General features: G+C 49.2%; 1 long non-coding RNA gene across 1 annotated transcript; it reads left to right on the top strand.

The window, feature by feature from the left end:
• Positions 1–752: 752 nt before the first annotated feature.
• On the top strand, positions 753–22,475 carry LOC147002953 (uncharacterized). Its single transcript, XR_015047861.1, has 2 exons — positions 753–887; positions 20,410–22,475. It is a non-coding gene; the product is annotated as an uncharacterized LOC147002953 (long non-coding RNA).
• The last annotated feature ends 260 nt before the right edge of the window (positions 22,476–22,735 follow it).

Raw genomic sequence — 22,735 nt, 5'->3', positions numbered from 1 at the left:
TACCAGGCGGCACTCCCCGGGGCGCTGGGATCCTGCGGCCCGGCTGGAGCCCCAGGGCACCGGGAGGAGCCAAGATCCTGGGCCGGGAGGAGAGGACTAGGAGGCGGGCGGCACAAAGAGCTTTTTATTCAAATTTGTTTAGAGTTTCGCGAATTTGCATGAAAAATGTGTGAGAAAAGCCAGCTCCGGTGACCTCATCCGCACCTGCCATTAACGTTCAATTAGCGGCTGAATAGTGGCTGCCGACGCGACGTGCAGAGAATCCTGCCTGCCCCGCGCAGCTCCGCGGCTGGCGGGGCGCGGGATCGGGAGGAGGGGCGCGGCGAGACTCAGGGCTCCGCCTGCGGCTCGGGTCCCCAACACCCAGGGCCTACGCACCCCCAGTCTCAAAGGACCCCAGAACCCCAGAGCCCTAGAGCACTAGGCAGTTTGGGGCGAGTCGGAGCCTTGGAGTGCAGGCTCTCCGGGTCTGCCTGACCGATGGTGGCGGGCGAGTCCTGTCCCGGCTCAGACCAGCTTCCTCGCCACCTTCCGGACAAAGTGTCAAGTACAAGTTCAAGTTCAGGGGTTGGCCCCAGGAGGAAGGGGGTGGGGGGAGCCATCCCCAGCTGCCTTTGTTCTCCGGGATAAGCGCTCTCACGTCCCCGTCCCGGGCGGGGCTCGGAAGATACCCCCGCCCCGCCCCGCCCCGCCGCGCCCCGCAGGAGCCACCTCCTCCCGCCCGCACGGCGCCTGTGCCTGGGTCCCGGCGACCCTCCTCAGGGCCACCGAAAGGTCTTGGGGCTTGGGGCGGGGGCGGGGGGGGCGGTCCCTGCCCGTGGGAGCCTCCCCGGCCCCGCAGTCCCAGCAGCAAACTGCGTTTGGTCGGACGGGATGCCCGCGCAGAGGTAAGGACCCTTGGCGGGGTTCGTCTGCACCCCCATATGCCCCGCCCCACTCCGGGCCTGCGCGACCTGGACTAGCAGCGCGAACCACTGCGTGCTGCAAAACCTCCCCGTTGAGCCTCAGGGGGGCGCGCTGCCGCTCCAGACCTTTAAGGGTGTCAGACTTCGGGGGATGGGTACAGGGTCAGGGGCGCCCTGCGACAACTTGGGCAGAACATCGGCCTTTCCCCAGGGCGGCTGCTTCAACCTCTTTCCTGCAACGATCTCTGGGCGTCTCTCTATCTTCTTTCTGCAGTTCAGACCTAGCCGAAGGGGAGGATAGGGGAGCCGTGCCCTTGGGGAAGAGAACTAAATGTGCTTGCAGCTTAGCTATAAGAGGAATAGGCAGTGCTCACAGCACTACCAGCCTCTCCTCTCCGCAGAGCCTAAATGAAAGTTTTACGCCAAATGGCGATGGCGGGTGTGGGGTGAAGTTGGCTGAAACCCCAATAAGACCTCCTTCGGTTCCTGCATGCCTGATTCCGGGGTTAGGTGTCACTCTTTCCGCCTTGCCCTCTCCCAACTGAAAGACACAGAGGGCAACGTCAGAGCTGTCTTTCACTCTCCCTTGCCGGATTTGACATCGTTTCTGTGACACTGCTTTACGTACCAACGCCCATGATTCTCGATTCTAAATTCACAGTAAATTGGAAATCCGAAATCGGAAGCTTGTGTTCCCCACTGCACCCTCTATGCTCTTCCCACTGTGTTCCTGTCCCTCGGTTGGGGGCTCTTCTCCCTGCTTTCTCATTCCTAGGACATTGCCTTTCCACAAGAGCACGCTCCTCCTGACCAAATTTTGACAAGTAGCTCCTAGTCCAGGGAGCTTGCTGGAACTTCCACCACCTTCTCCCTCTCTTGACATCTTCAGCCGCACTGTCAATATTTTTTTCAGTCAGTGAAATTGACTTATAAATACGTGAATTAAAAAAAGAAGAAGAACATCGGTTTAAAACACGTTGAGATTTGCATTTATTTTGCTTTTGATATTCACTTCGATGTAAGAAAGCTCTCAGGGATTTCCTCTTTCCATTCCTTAACACTGGAGTCTCCTTTGCAAGCAGGGACCACGAGAAAGGGTGGAAGGGCTCTGCCAGGTGATCTATGAAAAGAAAAGGAAAACATCCAAAGAAACATAGTTTTACAACATTTTATGAAAGCAGTAACAAAAGGGAGCCCGACACACACCATACAGCCCATCTGTCCCAGCATGGTGTGGCCTGGAAGGGCTAGGTGCCTGGGGTCCTCTGACAAAACCTTAGTGTCCTGTGGAGAAGCTGACATTGACCTCCCTAGTCTCTTTCAGCCCCAAATGATCTGTCACCGACACTCTGGTTTATATGTACATGTGTCTGTATGTGTATGTGTAAGTTTATGTGTAAATTTTGAGACAAAATTTTGAGACAAGGTTTCTCTATGTAGCCTTAGCTGTCCTGGAAATCATTATGTAGACGAGCTAGCTTCAAACTCACAGAAATCTCCCTGTTTCTTCCCAAGTGCTGGTATTAAAGGCATGCATGACTATGCCCAGTTTTGTTGTTGTTGTTGTTGTTTTAACTAACACTTTGATGGTACAGGAGTTTGAGAAGAAACTTATATTCTTTAAAAGGGGAACCAAATGACTTTACTTTTTATTTATTCTATGAATATAGGTATTTTGTCTGCAAGTACATCTGTGCATCATGTGTGAGTGCCCGATGCCCTCCCAAGCCAGAAGAGGGCATTGGATATGCTGGGAGTGGAGTTATAGACTTAGAGAATAACGTAAGCTGCCTTGTGGATGTAGGATTCAAACCTGGATCTTTTGGAAAAGCTGACAATACTTTTAACCATTGAGTCATATCTTTAGTCCCCCAAATGACTTGCTGTTGTTGTTGTTGTTTTAAAAAATCAACAGAGGCAGTTCTAGATTCTTCCTCTTCCTCAGGGGGAACTTTGGGTCAGAGATCTCACCCACCTGACTCTCCCTGTTGTCTCTGGACTAGAGAGTGACACTGTGCCTCAAAACAAACAAAAGCTGAAAACCCTGGACAGATAAAGTGACTGGAAGGAAACCCCTGGTGTTTGGGACCTTCCTTCTAGAGGGGAGGTCTCAGTAGGGAGAAGCCTCACCCCAGATAAGCAGCTATGTCACGCATTGGGTATGTAAGCCGTGGGACCACACTACCTGGGATTGACTTCTGACCCAGATGTGCTAGTTCCCACTATGTGACTTTATTTCATCTTGGCATCTCAATGTTCTCCTTATTAATACATATTAATAACATGTGAACATCATGATCATAAATGAGCTGATACTTGTGACCCAGGTTAGTAGCGTAATTACCTCTGAATACAGCTCCACCCTTTCTAGTCCTTTTGATTTCTACAAAATATCGCTACTTCTAACCTTAAACTGCCTCTAGGATTTTAGTCTTCCCTGGCATCCTTTGGGAAAGAGAAGGACCAAACACCTGAGTCAAGTCAGATGGTTCCCTGCCTTAATTTGCTCTCTCTTTGGTGTGATTCATTCTGGGGATGGAACTCAGGACCTCACACACGCACCTCTACCATTTAGCTGGTTTCCCAGCGGGCTCTACTTATTGATTGCTAGAGAAAAGAGTCCAGCCAGCCTTGCCCTCTGGAATAACCACTCCAGGCAGAGGTGGCTGGGTGTCCTTGGCTTGTAAGGATGAGCGAAGGAGGGAGATCCAGCTGACCCACCTCACTATGGGGAATCTGCTCAGAGGCAGGTAGGTCCGTATCTCCATGGCTATTGCTGTGTTCTCTCTCCGGTTGCACACACACACACACACACACACACACACACACACCACTACCTAAGGCTGTCTGTTTTTTGTTTTTGTTTTTGAGACAGGGTTTTTTCTGTGTAGCCCTGGCTGTCCTGGAACTCGCTCTGTAGACCAGGCTGGCCTCAAACTCAGAAATCCACCTGCCTCTGCCTCTGCCTCCCAAGTGCTGGGATTAAAGGCATGTGCCACCACTGCCTGGCTTAGGCTTGTCTGCTTTATCCGCAATGCCTATAACAGTGATTGGGGACGAATAAACCCTGGATAAATTAATATTTTTAAATGTGGCAGAGATAGCCAGCCTAGTGACAAGATCTGTCTTGGTAGCAGGATCTAGTCTTATCTCTATCCATAGGTGATGGTTAACCAACCTTATGACTAAGAAAGAAAATAAGGACATGGTTCAGATCTACCCTCATCAGAGTTTTCTATCTTGGGTCTGTAAGTCTCTCAATTATCCAAAGGGACTTTCTTCCAGGGCCCATGCCTCCAAACCTCCTTAGAGGGTAGAGCTCTCTAAGTGTCTATATTTAAGACCCCAAGGATCAGGGAGTCTTCCATGGCTGTGGTTATCTTTCTGCAAGATGGAGTATGATTTCCTAGACCCAGCTCCAGACTTCCTCGTTGCTCTCTTCAAGCACTTAGAGACCAACCAGGAGCATCAAGTGTGTGTGTGTGTGTGTCTGTGTATGTGTGTGTGTGTGTGTATCTGTGTGTGTGTGTCTGTGTGTGTGTCTGTGTGTGTGTCTGTGTCTGTGTGTGTCTGTGTCTGTGTTTTAAAGTGGGAGGGAAATGACCGTAGTGATTACTAAAGGTGATTGTTCATGACACTGTCTGCCACTCATGTGTTTGTTCATTCATAATGTCTCAGATACTCAGTCAAACATTAGCAGCCTCACTGCAAGCCCACTTTACACACGAAGAAACAGAGATTTGATCAAAGTGACAGATCTGTAAAGAAAAGAGGAGGAAATGTGTCCTCAGGAGCAGGCTTTAGGAACAGGTCAGAACCTTGGCAGCATAGCCACAAGCCTAAACCGCCTGCACCTTTTCCTAGTTGAGAGGCAAACGGTAACTTCTCCATTTCCTCTTCTTTAATTAATGGGGGATAGGAACAAGATTCATGCCCTTTAATTGAGAGAACTTCAGGATTGAATACATATAGAACACACATAGATAATATATGCAATATAGATGGAATACAATACTTATATGTATTTCATCTATATTACACATATTATCTATGTACCTGTCTGATGCAGAACAGTAATTTGTGCCAGTCTTTGCAAACTGTGGCTGTCTAGTGTGCCCTTATTTACCTACTTATGAACTGAGGGGTGCTGGAGGGAAAATGAGGTTCATCTAAGATGTCACAATCTCCTAGAATCCTGGAGGCAGTTTAAGGTTAGAAATAGCAATATTTTGTAGAAACCAAATATCTGCTTATCTGGGGTAAGGCTTCTCCCTACTGAAACCTCCCCTCTAGAAGGAAGGTCCCAAACACCAGGGGTTTCCTTCCAGCCACTTTATCTGTCCAGGGTTTTCAGCTTTCCTTTGTTTTGAGGCAGAGTCTCACTCTTTAGTCCAGACTACTCTCCAACTTGTAGCAATCCTCCTGCCTAAGTTTCTGAGATGCTGGGGTTGCATACCTAGCACCCCCTCCTACTTCTTTGAAGCACTAACCTAGAGATGCCAGGAGTCCTCTTTTACAAGTTTCTGTCTCTTGGCAGATAAGGAAACTGAGTCTGGGAAAGGATCTGCCTAAAGCCATTGTCAGACTAGGTACCTGCATTCAAGCATGGTCTTGGCAAAGCTCATTCACTGCCAGCCAGGCTGGAACTGAATGCCAAGGGAAGAGCTACTTGCTTGACTAGAGACCATTCTGGGTTCAGCTGCTGACACTGCTGGGCACCCTGATGCCTACAGAACAAAAAAGAATTAGAAGAGGAAGAGGAAGGAGATAAAGGAGAAGGAGGAAGTTAGAGGAGGAGGAGGAGGAGTGTGAAGGGAGAAGAAGAAGAAAGAAAATAAGAAAGAGGAGGAGGAGGAGGAAGGAGAAGAAGAATTAAAAGAAGGAGGAGGAGGTGGCTCCATCCCCTTTGGAATGAGGGGAGAGTGTCAAGGTTCTCCTGAATTTGAAGTCAACAATGGGAGACTCAATTTCTATCCAATTCTCTTGAGTTTCCTTTTCTCATTGGAAAGGAAGATGAAGGCTCCTCTCTGGGGAGCCTGGTGGGTGTAGGGGCCACAAAGGAGAGGAGGGAGAGGCTGACTCGGCAGGTGCTCTACCAAGGGAGGGTGGGAGTATGGGGGACCTTTCTTACTCCACATCAATTCAACAATTGTGAAAATTTGAGCTCTAAACCAGAGAACCCTTAGCCCTTTCCTCACACACTCTAAAAGCAGTTGGAGGAGGTTATGGGAGGATGCAGGATGGAGAAGGAGAGGGCAGGGATACCAGATCCACCTGAGATCTACCCCAACCCTAGGAACTTGCTGCAGTAAGGAGTTAGGGTGGGAACCAGTTGAAGTTAATGTCTTCCCATCGGTGATTAAACAAGATGCTGTCTTAATTTGAACTTTCTGGATTTTCCTAGTGGACACAGAGGCTGTGTCACCAACTAATGAAAACGTGATGTATTGGTGATATAGTCAGAGTAAGGATTGAGCATCGTGTTCCACTCCAGCCACGCCCAAATCCAGACCCAACTCTTCTTGAGTGAAAGATTTCCACTTTTGGTGAATCCAGGGTCAAGGTTAAGAGCACCAGGTCCGATCTAAAGTTTTTTTTTTTTTTTATGTATTATGTATTTAGTTTGGTCTCCTGCTTCTGCCTGGAAAGTCACAAGGCTTACCTAACTCACTAGGCTAAGGGAGATGCTCTTAGCTCTGCCCTTGTTCAGTAAGGCTTTGCCAGAAATCAAGGATGCTAAATTCACCTGCCCAAGAATGAATTGGCCCAAAACTCTCCTAGGAAAATAAACTTAGAGTAGGAATGTGGCCAGTCAACTAGGGGAGGGGAAGTGTGACTACATCTAGGCATCTCTCTTTCTCTAAGAATATTATGCCATATATTATATTATATCATATATTATATTATATATCATATAGCCGTGATGTGATTTGTTTACAATCCTAACGGGAAGGAAATAACTTGTGGGTGTTGGTACCTACCTTCTTCTGAGCACACATATATCAATTAGATTTGCCTTAAAAGTCTTGGAAGCAGTCACGTGGTGGTACAAGCCCTTAATCCCAGCACTCGGGAGGCAGAGGCAGAGGCAGCCTGGTTTTTAGAGTGAATTCCAGGACAGCCAAGGTTACACAGAGAAGCCCTGTCTCATGGGGGGTGGGGGGGAGGCGTTGAGAGCAAAAAATAATATAAACCTCTTGGCATGCATCTATAGTCCACCTCTTGCGGTTCCAATCTATCTTTTATTCCCTACCTGTATTGTCCCCTCACCCCCCACCCCCGCCCCAGCAAGGGCTGATAGTCACTTTGCACTGGGACCTGGGAGGAATCTGTAGGTCTATGGGTCTTGATTTCCCCCTTCCCGCAGTGGTGCAGGATACCTGTTCTTTTAGCCTAAGAACTTCAGCGACGCCTTGGGCTCCTCGACCTCAAAGCATTTATCCAAGGCCATCGGGTCAGAAAGCCCTTCTTAAGGGGTCTGCCAAACAGCTAAGCGCTGCACCCGGACCTCTGGTGGCTTGCCGGGAGTACTGGTTCCCCTCATCCTAAGTGTCTCTTTGGCTCAGGAGGTGTCCAACCTACTCTCACCCTGGAACTCTAACTCAGGCCCTGGCAGGAGATGTGAGGGGAAGCGTTTCTTTCTTAACTGTGGCGACAAGCTCGCCTCGCTGTCCTGCCCAGCAGAAGACTGGCTGGCGCTGTGCAGTTAGGGTCTTGGACACTCGGGCCTTCCTTCATAGTGTTCCTCTCGTTGTCTCTGGTTTGCCACCGTCCATCGGATTCAAAATCAGGATGTCTCTGGATATCGGATTTGCCTGAGAATCAGGCTTACCGTATCTCTATAATTTATTCTAACCTCGAGGTTCTAGAAATGTCTCTCATGGGTGTCAATAAGCATGATGTATCTCACAAGGGAGAGCTGGCGGGTTATTCGCGGTGGGAAATGTAAAAGCTCGCCTGATGGTGGGTGACATCGTTTCCCCCTGTCTCTTGTTTTCTATCATCCTCAAAGAATTTTCTCCCCAAGAGGAACCCGGCGTGTTTGAAACACATTTCTCCTGTCTGATTCTGTGGGCTGAAGATAAGTTATCTTAGTGGGCTTTTCGAAACGATTTAAAACAACAGCGACAGAGAACAATCCCAGGCGACAGAGACCCAGGAGGACGCACACCACTGGTGTTTCCGACCTCGGGACATTACTGACATTCAGCACCTCGGCAGCCTGAGGTTTGCCTCGCACAGTGCCTGGCCTAGGTCAGGAGCTGTCCTCCGCTGGTCCACGTCCCGTGTCTAAAGCACGGAGGAGCCTGCGCTCGGTGCCGGCAAGCTCTCACTACCGAGGCGAGGACGTCACTAAAGTCGGTGGTTCTTAGGGATTCTGTAGCCGCGGCGGCGAGGGCAAGATCGAGTTTGTCCCAAGACCTTGGCGCCAGTAAACTGGAGAATGAGACAGACCCCAATTTTCTCCCTTTGGAGTTGAAACAAAACCTGAAAGCCCGAGGTTGTCCGCACCGCCAGAGGTGGCGCCTCCGCGGCGGGTGCCCGCGCGGTTCCCAGGCCTGGGTTCCAGGTCCCGTCCTAGTTGTCCTGTTAGTTAGCTGGTTAGCCAATGGTTAACTCCCAGGCGACATTTATGTAAACGCGAGGCCAGATCCCACGAGCCTCTGCGGCCTCCAGCCCAAGAGCTGCTCGGCTGGGCTCCCAGAGGAGGGTTGGAGGGAAATTCCTGGTAATTAGAGGGGAGGTTTTCCCGGGGCGCCCCTCTGTGAAGTGGCCTTGGCTCCAGAAGAGGAACAAAGGGCTAAGGTGCCTGCGTTCGGCGCGCCCTCCGGGCCCGCGCGCCCCGCATCCCGCCCCCTCTCCGCGCCGTGGCGGCCGCGGGCTTTGTGCGCTGGGACCGCGCGCCGAGCTGCACCTGCCCGGCTTTAAGTACCTTGGCTAGGCAGCGAGGGCGGCTGTTCTAATCGCCATCTCCAAAGTACCTGCTCATGAATAAACACCAGTCCCATTTGTCAGGTACTTAGCGCTCATTGTGAAAGGGAAATTGGTCCTTTTCTGAAAGTGTCTATCCTCAACCCATCTGCACAGTCCTGGTTGCAGAATTTCCCCCACTCTTTACACACACACACACACACACACACACACACACACACACACACACAGAGAGAGAGAGAGAGAGAGAGAGAGAGAGAGAGAGAGAGAGAGAGAGAGAGAGAGAGAGAGACCACGAGGCTCCTCCAAGCTAAGATAAACTTGCTTTTCTTCCGGTAAGTGCGTGATTGAGCCGCCACAATAGGCCGAAAGGAGGAGGCCGCTGGGTCAATAGCCTGCGTCTCTCCCATTGATAGGAAAAGTCAGCACCGAGAATGCAAGGCCTTTGGGAAACCGCACTCTTGCAAAAGCCTCAGGGGCTTTTGCAAGTCGAACTTGCATAAACCCTGGGACACACTGCCCAGTGCGTTCCTCCAGACACTGAACAAAACGTTGGAAACAGAGGTCTGGGATGTCTGTTATTCCTACCAATTTTGGTACCTCGCTCTAGTGTCATATCCCACACTTTCTCCACTCGGGCGGTATAGTTTGGTCTGTTTTTTGAGTCTTGGGCACTTGAGATAGAGAATATAAGGATCCGGATAACACATTTTGCAAACACCCGGGCGGGTTGCGGAGTGTGGGGTGGCGCTTCCAGGAACCCGGCTGCACCGAATGAACTAAGTTCGCATCGCAGCTAAGGGTTCAGAACGCACAGTGATTCCTGCCAATACACTCATGCTTGCCTCCCAGAGGGTATAGCAATTTAGGCAAACAGCTATGCGTTTTTTAAGTTCACAGAAAAGCAGTATAGTAAACCCCAAGTAGTCCGTTGGCGTCCTGGGGGTACCACCCATAAATTCTTCCCGACATCTGTGCTTTCTGTGCGCCTGTCCTCAGGACTCTTTCAAGGGTGAATTTCGACCCGAAGCACAGGGATTTTCTAGACCTTCAGGCAACCCCCGAGCAGCCCTGAAAATGAAAGAGTTTGCTAAGTGGAGATTTCTCTAAATGATCGGAGGAAAGTGGCTTTGTCTTCATTTGGCTCTCTCCTGATTTCGTTCTGTGTTTACAAACATCAGTTTAGTCCATACACTAAGCTCAGCTCTGCTGCTCAGCTCTTGCATGGCTCATGAAGGTGGCCACTCGGGGATTATAGGGTCTGAATGTTTAGATGAGTGCAAACGGGGGGAGGGGGGGATATCCTAAAAAGCTCTCCTTACATTGACCATGGTTGGCCTTTGTACACCCAGTCTCCAGATCCCTGCCAACTTAGGAAGGGCTCTGAGGGCTCTGTGGTTAGATCAGATGTGACCCTACCAAGTTAGAGGAGACCTTCAGGCAGACCACCTGCTTAAGCCAGGTTGGGGAGGAGGACTGCTGGAAGCCAGGCTGCAGGGGTGGGGTGGAGTGGGAAGGGGACTGCTGGAGGCTCCATCAGGTTAACCAAAGAACCATAGCTGTTCTGGAGGCCCTGGCTGGTCCCAGATTTCCATCTGGGCTCAGAGACCAGACTTTCCAGATCCTATCCAGTCCTTGCAGAGCAACTACACTAAAGAAACAAAGTCAAACTCGGTTGCTTATTTAAGTAATATTCTTGCAAACAGCAAGATCTTGTTTCTCCTTGTGAGTAGCAGCTGGAAGTTGATAGGGCAGGCAGGCCACTGAAGTGAGGACAAGGCAGAGGTAAATGACAGGTAAATGACTTTAGGGGATAGGTTTTAAAAATGGGAATGGCTCAAAAACCTCAGTTGTCCACCCCAAGGAGTCAGAACCGAGCTGCCCCAAAGGATTCCTTTCATGTTTGGAGAATACTCTGAAATTCCAGTTGGCAGACCTCATGGGTTAATGTTGGAATCATTAACCCATGTCTTATTGGTGAGAGTGCATGTACTTTACAAATCCATGGATTTGAGGAGACCCGTTGCTGCTGCAGGAACTAAATGTTTTCCCTTCCAGGGCAATGGATTGGCCTCAGATCCTAGCTCGAACAACAAGAGTTTAAGCCCACACTTTCTCTCTTCGCTGTTCAAATCTTCCCCCTTTCTGGGTCAAAGCCCGTGCACACCCTTGCTGCCCTTCAAGGAACCAGCCATACTCATCCCAAAAGCCAGGGTAGAGCATAGTCTAGTGGGAACGGAACACAGGTTAGCTTCAGATCTGGTCAGTCTACCTGGTGGGACAGTGGGGGGGAGGGGAGGGGGCAGAGGCCTGGTGCAGCTGTTGGGAAACTCCTTCTTTTTTGACTCTGGCCACACAAGAAAGGCCTGGTGCAGATGCCTCAGCTTGCGCTCCAATCACTGCCCCCTCAAATCTCTACCATACAATCTCTTTTTCCCAATTCTACCCCCCTTGTCTTGGTCTATGGCCTGTGAAACCTCTGTGCCGGCCAAGAAGAGAGCATTGGGGTGAAGCAGCTCTCCATGACACCCAGGAAGCAGCTCTGGCCCCATGATTATACATTTAGTGCCAACATTTCACCTCTAAAGGGGTCTCCTCCTATCACCGTACCAACCCCCCTTGTTTCTTTGAAAGGATTTGGGACTCCTGCGTATGGTGTTTCCATCTTCAAGCCAATTTGCCTTAGGTTGTTGGCCTTTTGCTCTGGCTATGTGAAGCTCACATAACACTGACTGCAGCTGGAGTATAGAGGAGGACCTCTGTTGCATCTACAGTGCAGAGAGATGCCCTCATTCTCCATAACCAGTTAGCACAGTCTTTTTTGTTTTGTTTTGTTTTGTTTTGTTTTGAGACAGGGTTTCTCTGTATAGCCCTGGCTGTCCCGGAACTCACTTTGTAGACCAGGCCGGCCTCGAACTTAGAAATCTGCCTAGCACAGTCTTTACAGCGGAGGGAACTGGCTCTGATCTCCCTAGGCCCTGGTGGCAGAAGTCCCAGGGCAGGCCTGTCTACAAGCTTCTACAGCTACCCTTTCTCGGCCTGTGGTGGCTAAGAAAGGGATTCTGGCTCTTTCTTTCACGTGCTTTCTTTGATTGCCTAGAGCATCTCAGAATACACCAGAAATCAGCATCCAGGGCTAGCGCACGCCCCCCGCCCTGAAGTCCACACAACCTTCATTAGCAATCTGTGGAGGATGGAGGGGCAGGGTGTGCCTAGAAGCCTTTACAGACGAGAGGCTGCGATTTTCTCGCTCCTGTACCATTTAATTTTGTGATCTTCGTTCCACTCTGGCTGGGCAGTTTCCAAGCTCCTCTCACTGCTGAGCAGAAACCCAGAGGCAGAGATTCTACCGTTCATACTCTTGGGTTAGGTCTGCAGTTGCCTACGTTAGCGCGGGTCACAGGTCCACCGGCAGAGGGCGCCCTGAGAAAGAACAGAGCGGGTTTGAATGTCTTTCCTGGGTCCCTGGCGCCACACTGTGGGGCTAGATGATTCACAGCCACACCTGTCATCGCTGTTTCCCAAACTGGCAGAGTCTCTTGGACAAAGCTACTGAAGCAGGCCTGAAAGTGGGTGGGAAGGAGGCGTCCCCACCTACAACAGGAAGGATGCCGGCTACTGCTTCTTTTTATAACCACGTGAACACTAAAGGAAGTCATTGTTAGGCACACTGTGGAGGTGTGAGCGTGCCAGCAGTGTGTGCGTGTGCTCACATTAAGTGTGCAGAAGCAGGGGAGGGACAGAAGGCATAGCTCCTGAGATGGCTCTTAATTCTGAGCTGGTAGAGTTTTTCTAGAGCATTTAATTCAAGTAATCTCTCCTCTATTTATGTGTGTGTGTGTGTGTGTGTGACTTAGTAGCCCAGGCAGATCTTGAATTCCTGATCCTCCTACCTTAGCCTCCCTAGTACTGGAGTTACAGGTCTCTACTCCCCTCAACCAATTTGAGCATTCCTGTTAGTAGAAAAAAAAAGAGGTCCAGTGATCCAGAGATTGGGACAGATTTCTCTAAGGTCTTGTAGCAGCTACAAACAGCTCAGTGTTGACTCAGCTAAGGCTGGGAAAAAGCCACCTCTCAGCTGTCATCTATGCATCATATCCTCTGCTATTAAACACTGCAGTGAGCAGGATGTAGAGTGAATAAATAAATTTAAAAATATTGAAATTGTACCAGGTCCACGCTTCTGGGATCACATTGGAAAGTGTGAGTGCGTGTGTGCGTGCGTGCGTGCGTGCGCATGTGTACGTGTGTGTGTATGTGTGTGTGTGTGTGCACTCGTGTGCATGTATGTGCATGCATGTGTGTGTTCATGTCTGGGAGGTAGCATATGCTTTCTTGGAAAGAAATATGTCTTATTAAGGAATGTCTGTAAAGAACTTTGTGTAACTCATTTGGTGGCTAACACCTGTAATTCCACTACTCCAGAGACTGAGGAAGGAGGAATGTAAATTTATGGCCAGCCTGGACTACATAGTGAGTTCTAGGCCAGCCTGGGATACAGACTGAAACCTCTCTCAAGAGAAGGGGTAAGGAGAAAATTGTGTGTGTGTGTGTGTGTGTGTGCCCACACACGTGCTGTGTTTGCCCATGGAAAGGTTAACACATGCCTCTATATTGCATGAAGGTGTATTTGTGCTATGTGTAAAGGGGTGTAGACGAGTAAAGAGCTATATGTGTCTAGATAGTGTGCTCACATGTAAAGGTATAGCTCGGATTAGGAGGAACTGTTTCTCCCAACAGTGTGCCTGGCACACATATACCTGGTGCTCTCCTGTCCACTGATTCCCCACTGCCCGCTTTCTTCACTCCTTCAAATGAGCCCTGGAGCACACCCATCTGTGAGCCCCAAAGAAGGAAGAATCGAAAAGAGAGGGTGGGAGGGTCAAGGGGTGTTGGATCCAGGGTGTGGCCATGTCCCAAAGCCCAGCAGGCTCCAAGGGCTGCAATTAGGCAAAGCTTCTGGGCTGCAGAGGGAGGAGGAGGAGGATTATAGCAAATTCATTTCTGTTTTCCAGCTCAGTAAGCCAGCAGCATGTCCCTGATGTTAGCATGAGAATGAGCCAGAGCTCTGTGAACCCCTCCCCACCCGACCTGCTGACCCCTCTCCCCCCACCCCCCATGTGAATAGCAGGACTCACAGCCTAGACAACCTCTCCAACCAGGGCCTGCAAAGCCAGTCCTACTCAGGGTAATTTAATATATTTTAAGCCCCCGGCGGCTTTATTTTCCCTCCTTTTTGAGTTTGTTTTAGGCATTCACAGCTCTCACCCCGTCATTAGACAGCCTTATTTGACGGACGGAAGGAGCTGCTATGAGACCACAGCCCTTTGTGTCCCCCACATAAGCTGGGCTTCCCCATAATTAGAATGGTATTCCCAGCCATTGAGGCCTTTCATGAGGCGGAACAAAAACTCCCCGAGATGAATATCCCCCAACTCTCAGCCCCCTGGATGGAAAAGGGACTGTGAGTTAAAGGGACTTCTTGGGGGAAGATAGTCTGTGACCATGGACAACTGAGACCCTGCCAGGAGCAGAAATTTAGAGGTCACGGGGCGTGGGTTCTGGACAAAGGTTGGTCAAGGTCTTCCCCAGGTACTTAGCCAGTCCCAGGACCTGCTTGGTTCAGCCTTTGTGGCAGAGGACCCGTGTATACTCACAGAATCGGAGACAGGGTAAAAAGCTAAAGAGTACATGTGAATGAGCATCTATGGGGATCCCACTTAGAAAGGACTTCACATTTAAAAATGCAAATACACACAGCACACACAGCCTCTTTCACAGGTCCGGGGATTACATTGTAAACAGTCATATGTGCATGCATATATGTGCACATGCATGCTCAGGACAGGGACATGGTGTCACAAAACAGGTGGGAAAAGAGTTGTAAATGTACACACACGTCACATGCACTGTCCTCCAGACATACAACCATATTGCAATCTTGTCTGTGTACACACATACAAGCAGACAGACCATCTTGAGGGGACCTTGCTTGCGAACACAGATTCTAGCTCATGTGCACACACACTCATGTACGCACATGCAGGTCTTCTGTGGCAATGGCGCATTCACCAGCTCCTGTGCCTTGAAGTGATTCCAGTTTTCTTTCCCAAAGATACAGACTTACCTTTGACTGCTTTCCTGGTCAGGAGCTTTTCCACAGGAGAAGCTCAGATGCTGTTCTTTATCCTGTCAGCGGGCAAAAGGCAAATCCAGGTTTTTAAGTGACATCCAGGAGGAGCAGTAAACGTCCATTTTTGTGAGAATTAAAAATGAAAAGAGGTGGGCGATTGTGAGCCGTGGATGCTCTGGGTGGGGAATGTTCAATGAACAGGCTTCTAGCCTGTGTCAGACCTTGTGCACAGGGCCTGGAATAGCAGGTGAGTGATGAGTAGCATCATTCGGTACTCATTAGGGTACAAAGTGCCAGGAAAGGCTGGGGCCAGGAGAAGAGTCATAAAAGCATCTCCAGCTTCCACTTTAGAATATTAGCACAAGGGACTGGAATGGACCTTTTGTTTTGTTTTGTTTTGTCTTGTACTGTTTTGAGTTTTTTGTTTCATTTTTTGTTTATGTTTTGTTTTGTTTTGAGACAAGCTCTCTTGTCTCAAAATTCATTAAAGGTGCCCCTCCCACAGCATCTGTGGCTCTTGATCACCCCACCTTTGTTTGTTTGTTTGAGACAGGGTTTCTCTGTGTAGCCCTGGCTGTCCTGGAACTCACTCTGTAAACCAGGCTGACCTTGAACTTAGAAATTCACCTGCCTCTGCCTCCCAAGTGCTGGGATTAAAAGTGTGTGCCACTACCCCTGGCTGGAGTGGACCTTTTAATATCCTGTGTCCAGATCACAACTGTGGTACCTTGGAAGTGCCAATGAGCCAAAGAGTGCATTAACTGTTCTCCAAGTTACCACTCTAAGTCCAGTGTGTGCCCACGGCTTTCTCATAGGGGCACCCTCTCCTACAGGGGACCCACACTACAGCACTTTTGGCCCAAGCCAGCACTAGATTCAGACCTAGTGAGGGCAGCTGCTGGGGCCTGCTTGGATCCCCAGGAACAAAGATGAGGCTGATTCTGCTTTGATAGAGATCATCAAAGAGAAGTGGATCAGTCCTCAAATGCAGTCAATTGTTTTTTTTGGGTTGGGTTTTTTTTTTTTAAACTCTTTTCTTTTTTTTTTAAGATTTATTTATTTATTATATGTAAGTACACTGTAGCTGTCTTCAGACACTCCAGAAGAGGGCACCAGATCTCGTTAAGGATGGTTGTGAGCCACCATGTGGTTGCTGGGATTTGAACTCTGGACCTTCGGAAGAGCAGTCGGGTGCTCTTACCCACTGAGCCATCTCACCAGCCCCTTGGGTTGGTTTTTGGAAACAGGGTTTCTCTGTGTAGCCTGGCTGTCTTAGAACTCATTCTGTAGGGACAGGTTGCCCTAGAACTGAGTACTGGGGTTAAAGGCATGTGCCACCACTGCTGGGCGCTGGTTTGTTTATTACTTTAATTTTCAATTATATGCTTGTGTTTGTGTGAGAATGTGCATATGAATGCAGATGCCAACAGAAGTCAGAAGGGAATTTCAGATCCTCCTGATCTGAAAGTATAGATAGTTGTGAAATGCTGGACAGGTCCCCCGTAAAAGCAGTATTTATTCTTAAACACTAGTTTCTGCTCCAGCCCCAATTTGCAAGTTATTTTGTTTTGTTTTGTTTTGTTTTGTTTTCTGTTTGTTTTTGTTTAGTTTGTTTAGTTTTTCAAGACAGGGTTTTTTGTGTACCCTTAGCTGTCCTAGAATTTGCTCTGTAGACCAGGCGGGCCTTGAATTCAGAGATCTTCCTGCCTCTGCTTCCCAAATGCTGGGATTAAAGGTGTGCATCACCACCACCTGGCTAAACTTCATCTTCTTTTGGAAATGTGGGTGGCCTTCTTACTCATGCTATAACTGCTGGTGGTACAGAATATCATGAAACCCCGACATCTCTACCTGAATAAAACACACATCTATTTCTCTTTGTAGAAAAAATTATTAAAGATTTTTTAGAGAATAATAATGCTACGCAGCCCTGGTGGGCCTGGGACTTGCTGTGTAGACCAGGCTACTCTCCAATTTGCAAGTAATCCTTCTACAGCCCCCTACCCCCCCCCCCCGCACCCATTTTCTCTGTGTAGCCCTGGCTGCCCCAGAACTCACTCTGTAGACCAGGCTGGCCTTGAATTCAGAGATCTGCCTGCCTCTGCCTTCTGTGTGCTGGGATCAAAGGCGTGTGCCATCACAGCCCAGCCCATCAAAGGCTTCTTGTTTTTATTATTACTATTACTATTACTATTATTATTATTTTATCACAACATTCCTTGGTATAGGTAGGAACTGTGGCCTTAGCTCTGAAATTACCTTGGTTTAAAACCTTTTTTCAGTTTGTGTGAGCAGGGTACTGACTTAGGGGGGGAGGCATGGGTGTCTTCAGCTTTAAAGTGGGGATGGTAACAGCCCCAGCCTGAGGTGAGGCTTGTGGGAGGTAAATGTGCAGATGTAAAGTTCAGCAATGCCTCTTGTATACAGTAGCTGCTCAGTTAGTATTAGCCATGGTGCTTAACATTAGAGCTCTCAGTAGTTAGTGGGAAAACCAGAGCAGTTAAAAATTTTCAGTCTTTGCTTTCAGGTTAAAGTGTGAAAATAAGATCTTGGCAGTCTCTTGTAAGTTACTTGGTCAGAGACAGAGATGGGTTGAGAGACAGAGTTCCTTGAAGTTAAACAGGATTTCAGCAATGGGGTGTAACTCTTCCGTAGAGCACCTATCTGACATGTGTGATGCTAGAATTATATTATATTACTAGAATACAATAATGTATTGTCATATATTATTAATATATTACTAGAATACAATAATAATGAGGAGGAAGAAAGGGGGGTGGAGGGTGGGCAGGAGGAAGAATGGGAGGGAGGAAGAAGGAATGAAGGGAGAGAGGAAGGAAGGAGGGAGGGAGGGAGGAAAGAAGGAAGGAAGGAAGGAAGGAAGAAAGGAAGGAAGGAAAGAAGGAAGGAAGGAAAAGAATACACAAGATTTCTGCGTTGGCTCAGGTTGTTACCGCGGGAGTCAGCAGGGGGAGCCCAAGGTGCCGGAGCACGCAGGCGCCAAAAAGGGACCTCGCAGAGAATTACACGTGACTCTCAGCACCTACTGTGTGCAGTGTATGCGCAGGAAGACCGGGAATTTGGGGGTTCTGGTGGCCAAGTGAGGTGCCCTAGGATAAATGTAGAGGCCAGACTTCCCTAGCCTGAGGGTATTTTCGCTGAAGCGCTGCCTGGCCTTGGGTCCCACAGAGCCCTGGGCTGCTGCAAGTTCAAAGCCAAAGATATTCCCCAGGCTGCGGAGTTAATGGCGACCTGTTCTTAGCAAAGGGTCCAGTTTCTTCGCAGCACCCCCAGTACCGGTTCAGAGAAGGCACCCACTCCACTGTTACTTCTCGGGGCTGGAGGAGCGGTGCAAATGTTCCCACTCGTGGCAGTGTGGAAGTGAAAACCCCACCCAATCTCCCTCCCTTACACACCCCTGCACCGTCCCCACTCTAGCAGAGTTGGGAGATGGCCTCCACGGTGTCATTCCCGATTCCATGTTTTCCCACGCCGGGTTTTCTTGTCTGCTACCTTGCGCTGGCAGGTGGACCATAGAAAGAAGACCTAATCCAGGACCCTGGTATATTTGCCGAAATGAGCGCAGCAATATGTAATGTGTAATAGTTGTTTTCACAGATATTTTTAAATACCAGAGCTCCTGACAGTCCATCATTCCAGCTAATTAAAAATCAGTTGCCTCTCGGCTTCTAAAAATGCCAGAATTAGCAAGACGTGGAAAGATGGTAGACTTCTTTCCCCCCCCCCCCCCCGACTCCTGAGCAGACAGGTACGCCGAGGTCAGGGTGTGGTCTGGCGTCTGCATCTGCCAAGCAGACAATCCAAAGGGACTCCTTTGCTTGGTTTGTCATGTGCAAAGATGGAGGGGGTCCACAGAAGAGAGGGGCTCCTGCTCTAGCCTGTGTGGAAAACCCTTCCCAGACCACTTCACTTTCTACCCCCTTCCTCCCACTTCCATCCATCAGGATCCAGAGCCTGGCTCCTGTCCTTTCAGATGCTGAGGTATAGGTGGGTTCGAGTCCCCAAGCTCCACACTCCCACAAGGTGACCTTAGCTGGGTTATTTAATTTCTTCAACCCATTGGTCCAAAAAAAAAAAAAAAATGTCAGACAGAAGATGCAGGCCCTTTGTGGGGGGCATCGGGGGACCATGGTGAAGGCACTGGTGATATTTTGTCTTGTTTAGTCCTTCTCCATCTGGGAAGCCTCATTCTCCTGAAGAGTGTTTGGTGAAGAGGCAGCTGGACATTCTTGTTCCTGTGGCAGTGAGCAAAAGTCTTCAATAGCTCCTTACACCTCTTTCAATTTTGTATGAAAATAAATACATAGTGGTACAATGCCGGTAAATCCCAGCACTTGAAATAGGAGGCAGGAGTTTGAGGCCCATCTGGCCCATGTAATGAAACCCTGTCTCAAAATGGCAACAATAACAGTTCTGAGGGGGTGGCCAGGGGCATCTATGGTGACTGGCTGAAGGCTGAGGTCCCTCACCAGAGGTCTTGGTTTAAGGAAGTGGAGAAAGGTAGGACAGTTGAACTTCAGGCCTTACTTTTCCCAGCTGTAAAATGGGATTTCCTGTTTTACAGATGAGAAATGGTTGCTTGGGGCTCAGCAGAAGTCAGAAGGGCCTGGGAAGATTCTGGGAAATAGCTTGGCTGGGGGTTGAAGAAAGGCTTCCTCTAGGCATCTTCAGGTGTGGACATCTTCAGGTTTCCAAGAGAACCCTGTGACCAGTAGTTCATTTCTGGTTTCTTCTGGAGAGGGACTTGGTTGTCCTCTATTTCAAAAGTAAGGGAAACTAAGATTGAGACCATCCAAGAGAAACTGACTTCTCTGAATGATGGAGACAGGAAGGTTTCCTCGGAGGTCTGAAGCCTTCACAGTCACATCAAGAAACCCTGGGCTGGGGCTGGCGAGATGACTCAGTGGTTAAGAGCGCCGACTGCTCTTCCGAAGGTCCCGAGTTCAAATCCCAGCAACCACATGGTGGCTCACAACCATCCGTAACATACGAAATCTGATGCCCTCTTCTGGAGTATCTGAGGAAAGCTACAGTGTACTTACATATAATAAATAAATAAATAAATAAATATTTAAAAAAAAAAAAAAGGAAACCCTGGGCTGGGCATGACCGTGTCTGTGGGCATGACCCACTGTTTCCTAAGGGTAGAGCCGTTCCAACATGGAGGCCTGCTCAGTTTCAGAGACTTCTAAGGATGAAGTGAGCATCAGCACTAAGTTCCCCGGGGTGGGGAAAGATGGAGAGAGTGTGCTGGCCAGGGAGTAGTCATGTGCTAAGCTGGACATTAGCAGAGAGGTCTTACTTTGTGGCGTGCTTAGCACTGTGGCACTAGTGTTGATCCAAGGAGGACTCCCACGGGGGACTTAAGGGAATAGCTAAAGCAGAGGTCTCACTCGAACTTATTTTCCCTCTCCACAGAGAAGTTGAGAGAAGGCATGCCTTTGGAGGCTGGACCTGGAGGTCATTTCTGAGCAAGAATTCCGGGAATCCTTCAGGTCTTCAATCTCTGTTCGCTGCACCTGTGTAGAGATGGTTCCAGGGAGGAGCCTGAGTGGGCGATTCAGTTCCAGAGCCGCACTAGTAGCACCACCCAAACTTGGAAAAAGAATCATGTTGATCGCCAGAGAAAGAATCTCATCGGAAGTAGACTTCATTCAGAGGGGCGCCAGTAGCAAAGAGGCTCCTGGATTGCATTCTGACTGCCCTGGAGGGAGGATGTGACCATTGGTGTAGGAGGCGACGAGACAACCTGGTCAGCAGAGATGTATCACAGCGGTGCACTCGCCCAGCACTTTCCCACCCACAACCCGCGTCAGACCTGGCTTCGTCTTTAATCCTCCAGCCTTGGGAGTGGAATGACAGACCTACTTCAGAGGTCTTGCCTGCCCTCGAGCCCTCCCCACCCCCATCCCCCTCCACCGCGTCCCGGATTCCTGTGGTGCGGTGCGGGGCTTGTGTTCACTCACAGAGGCCGTCAGACACGGTGCGCGGTAGTTTTCTTCACTTTAGAAGGTAGCAAACTGTTTTCAAAGGTGGGATATTTTCAGAGGAAGGATTCCAAGACTCATTCCCCTAGATATCGGGCTCTGTGGGACGCGCGGGGCGTAGGTCTGTTCAGGTCACAGAGCTTCGCACGCCTAAGCCCGCAGAGAGCTGTTCTTTTAGTGGTGCTGAAAGCGAGGCCAGCTCTGCCGGGTTGCCTACAAGCTGTCTATAACTCAGCCACTACCCTCCTTCCTGCTTAGAGTCACAGGCTGAATGATTCACTATTGTCTGGCAACAAATCCTGGTAGCCACCTAATAGATCTGATTGTTTCCAGTTGCAATGTTCCCCTTCCCCAATCCTTCCTTCACTGAGCACCGAGTGATCTTTCCTTGTTGGTTTGAATGTTTAAAAATTATGTTTATCAGCCAGGCGGTGGTGGCCCACGCCTTTAATCCCAGCACTCGGGAGGCAGAGGCAGGTGGATTTCTGAGTTCGAGGTCAGCCTGGTCTACAAAGTGAGTTCCAGGACAGCCAGGACTATACAGAGAAACCCTGTCTTGAAAAACCAAAAACAAACAAACAAACAAACAAACAAAAAACAAAACAAAAAACAAACAAATTATGTTTATCTATCTATCTATCTATCTATCTATCTATCTATTTTTTTTTGTTTGTTTTTTTCCGAGACAGGGTTTCTCTGCATAGCCTTGGCTGTCCTGGAACTCTGTACACCAGGCTGGCCACAAACTCAGAAATTTGCCTGCCTCTGCCTCCCAAGTCTTGGGATTAAAGGTATGCATGTACCATCATGCCTGGATGCTTAATTATTTTTTTTAATGTGTAGGGTATATTTTCTGCTTGCATTTATGGTGCCCAAGGAGGCCTGAAGAGGGCATTGAATCTTCTGGAACTGGAATTGCAGATGATTGTGAGCCATCCCTCAGGTGTGTGTGTGCTAGGACTCAAACCTGTTTCTCTGGGAGATTAGCCAGTGCTCATAGCCATTGCGCCATCTCCCCAGCTCCTCTCCTTTTGCTCAGACGTGCCCCATGTATCACAGGCTGAGGCTGACCTGGCAATTCTGAGCCTCTGACTTCCACCAGCTAGGATTGCATGAGGCCAGTGCGTGCATGCTCTTCTTGCTCCCTCTCAGGATGCACAAGCCAGGCTCATGCTATCCTGCTAAGCTACACCAGCAGCACTAGAACAACTCCTTATCCCCTCACAGCCTCTGCTTCCCTTTCCTTCTTTTCTTTTCTCTTTTCCTTTTTGAGACAAAGTCTCAGTTTATAGCCCAGGCTGGCCTGGAACTTTCTACATAGTCTGAGATAGCCTAAAATCTGCAGTCCTCCTGCCTGTGTCTTGCAAGTGCTTGGTTTACAGCTATGTGTCACCATGCCCAGCTAGAGTGGCAATGATCAAGGGGCAAAAGTGATCACCCCTGAAGTCCATCTACAGTCTTGATGTCATGCAAAATAAAGCAAAGTTCTTGCCACAGTGAAGAGGTCCCTTCTCTCTGACAATAATCTAGTGCCTGCCTCCTATCACCTGTCAAGATGGAGCCACTGCCAAGCCCTGGCTTAATTCTAGTGTGTTGAAGATAAAGCCATTAAGATTTAACAGGGAGCCTGGATTGTGGTAAATACCTTTAATCCCAGTACTCGGGAGGTAGAAACAGGCAGATCTCCGAGCTCAAGCCAAGCCTGGTCCACAGAGTGAATTCTAGGACAGCCTGGGCTACACAGAGAAACCCTGTCT

Source organism: Mus caroli, unplaced genomic scaffold (assembly GCF_978045245.1).
Source record: "Mus caroli unplaced genomic scaffold, Mus_caroli_1 scaffold_8, whole genome shotgun sequence".
Classification (NCBI taxonomy): domain Eukaryota; kingdom Metazoa; phylum Chordata; class Mammalia; order Rodentia; family Muridae; genus Mus; species Mus caroli.
This window is presented reverse-complemented; position numbering and strand designations above follow the sequence as displayed.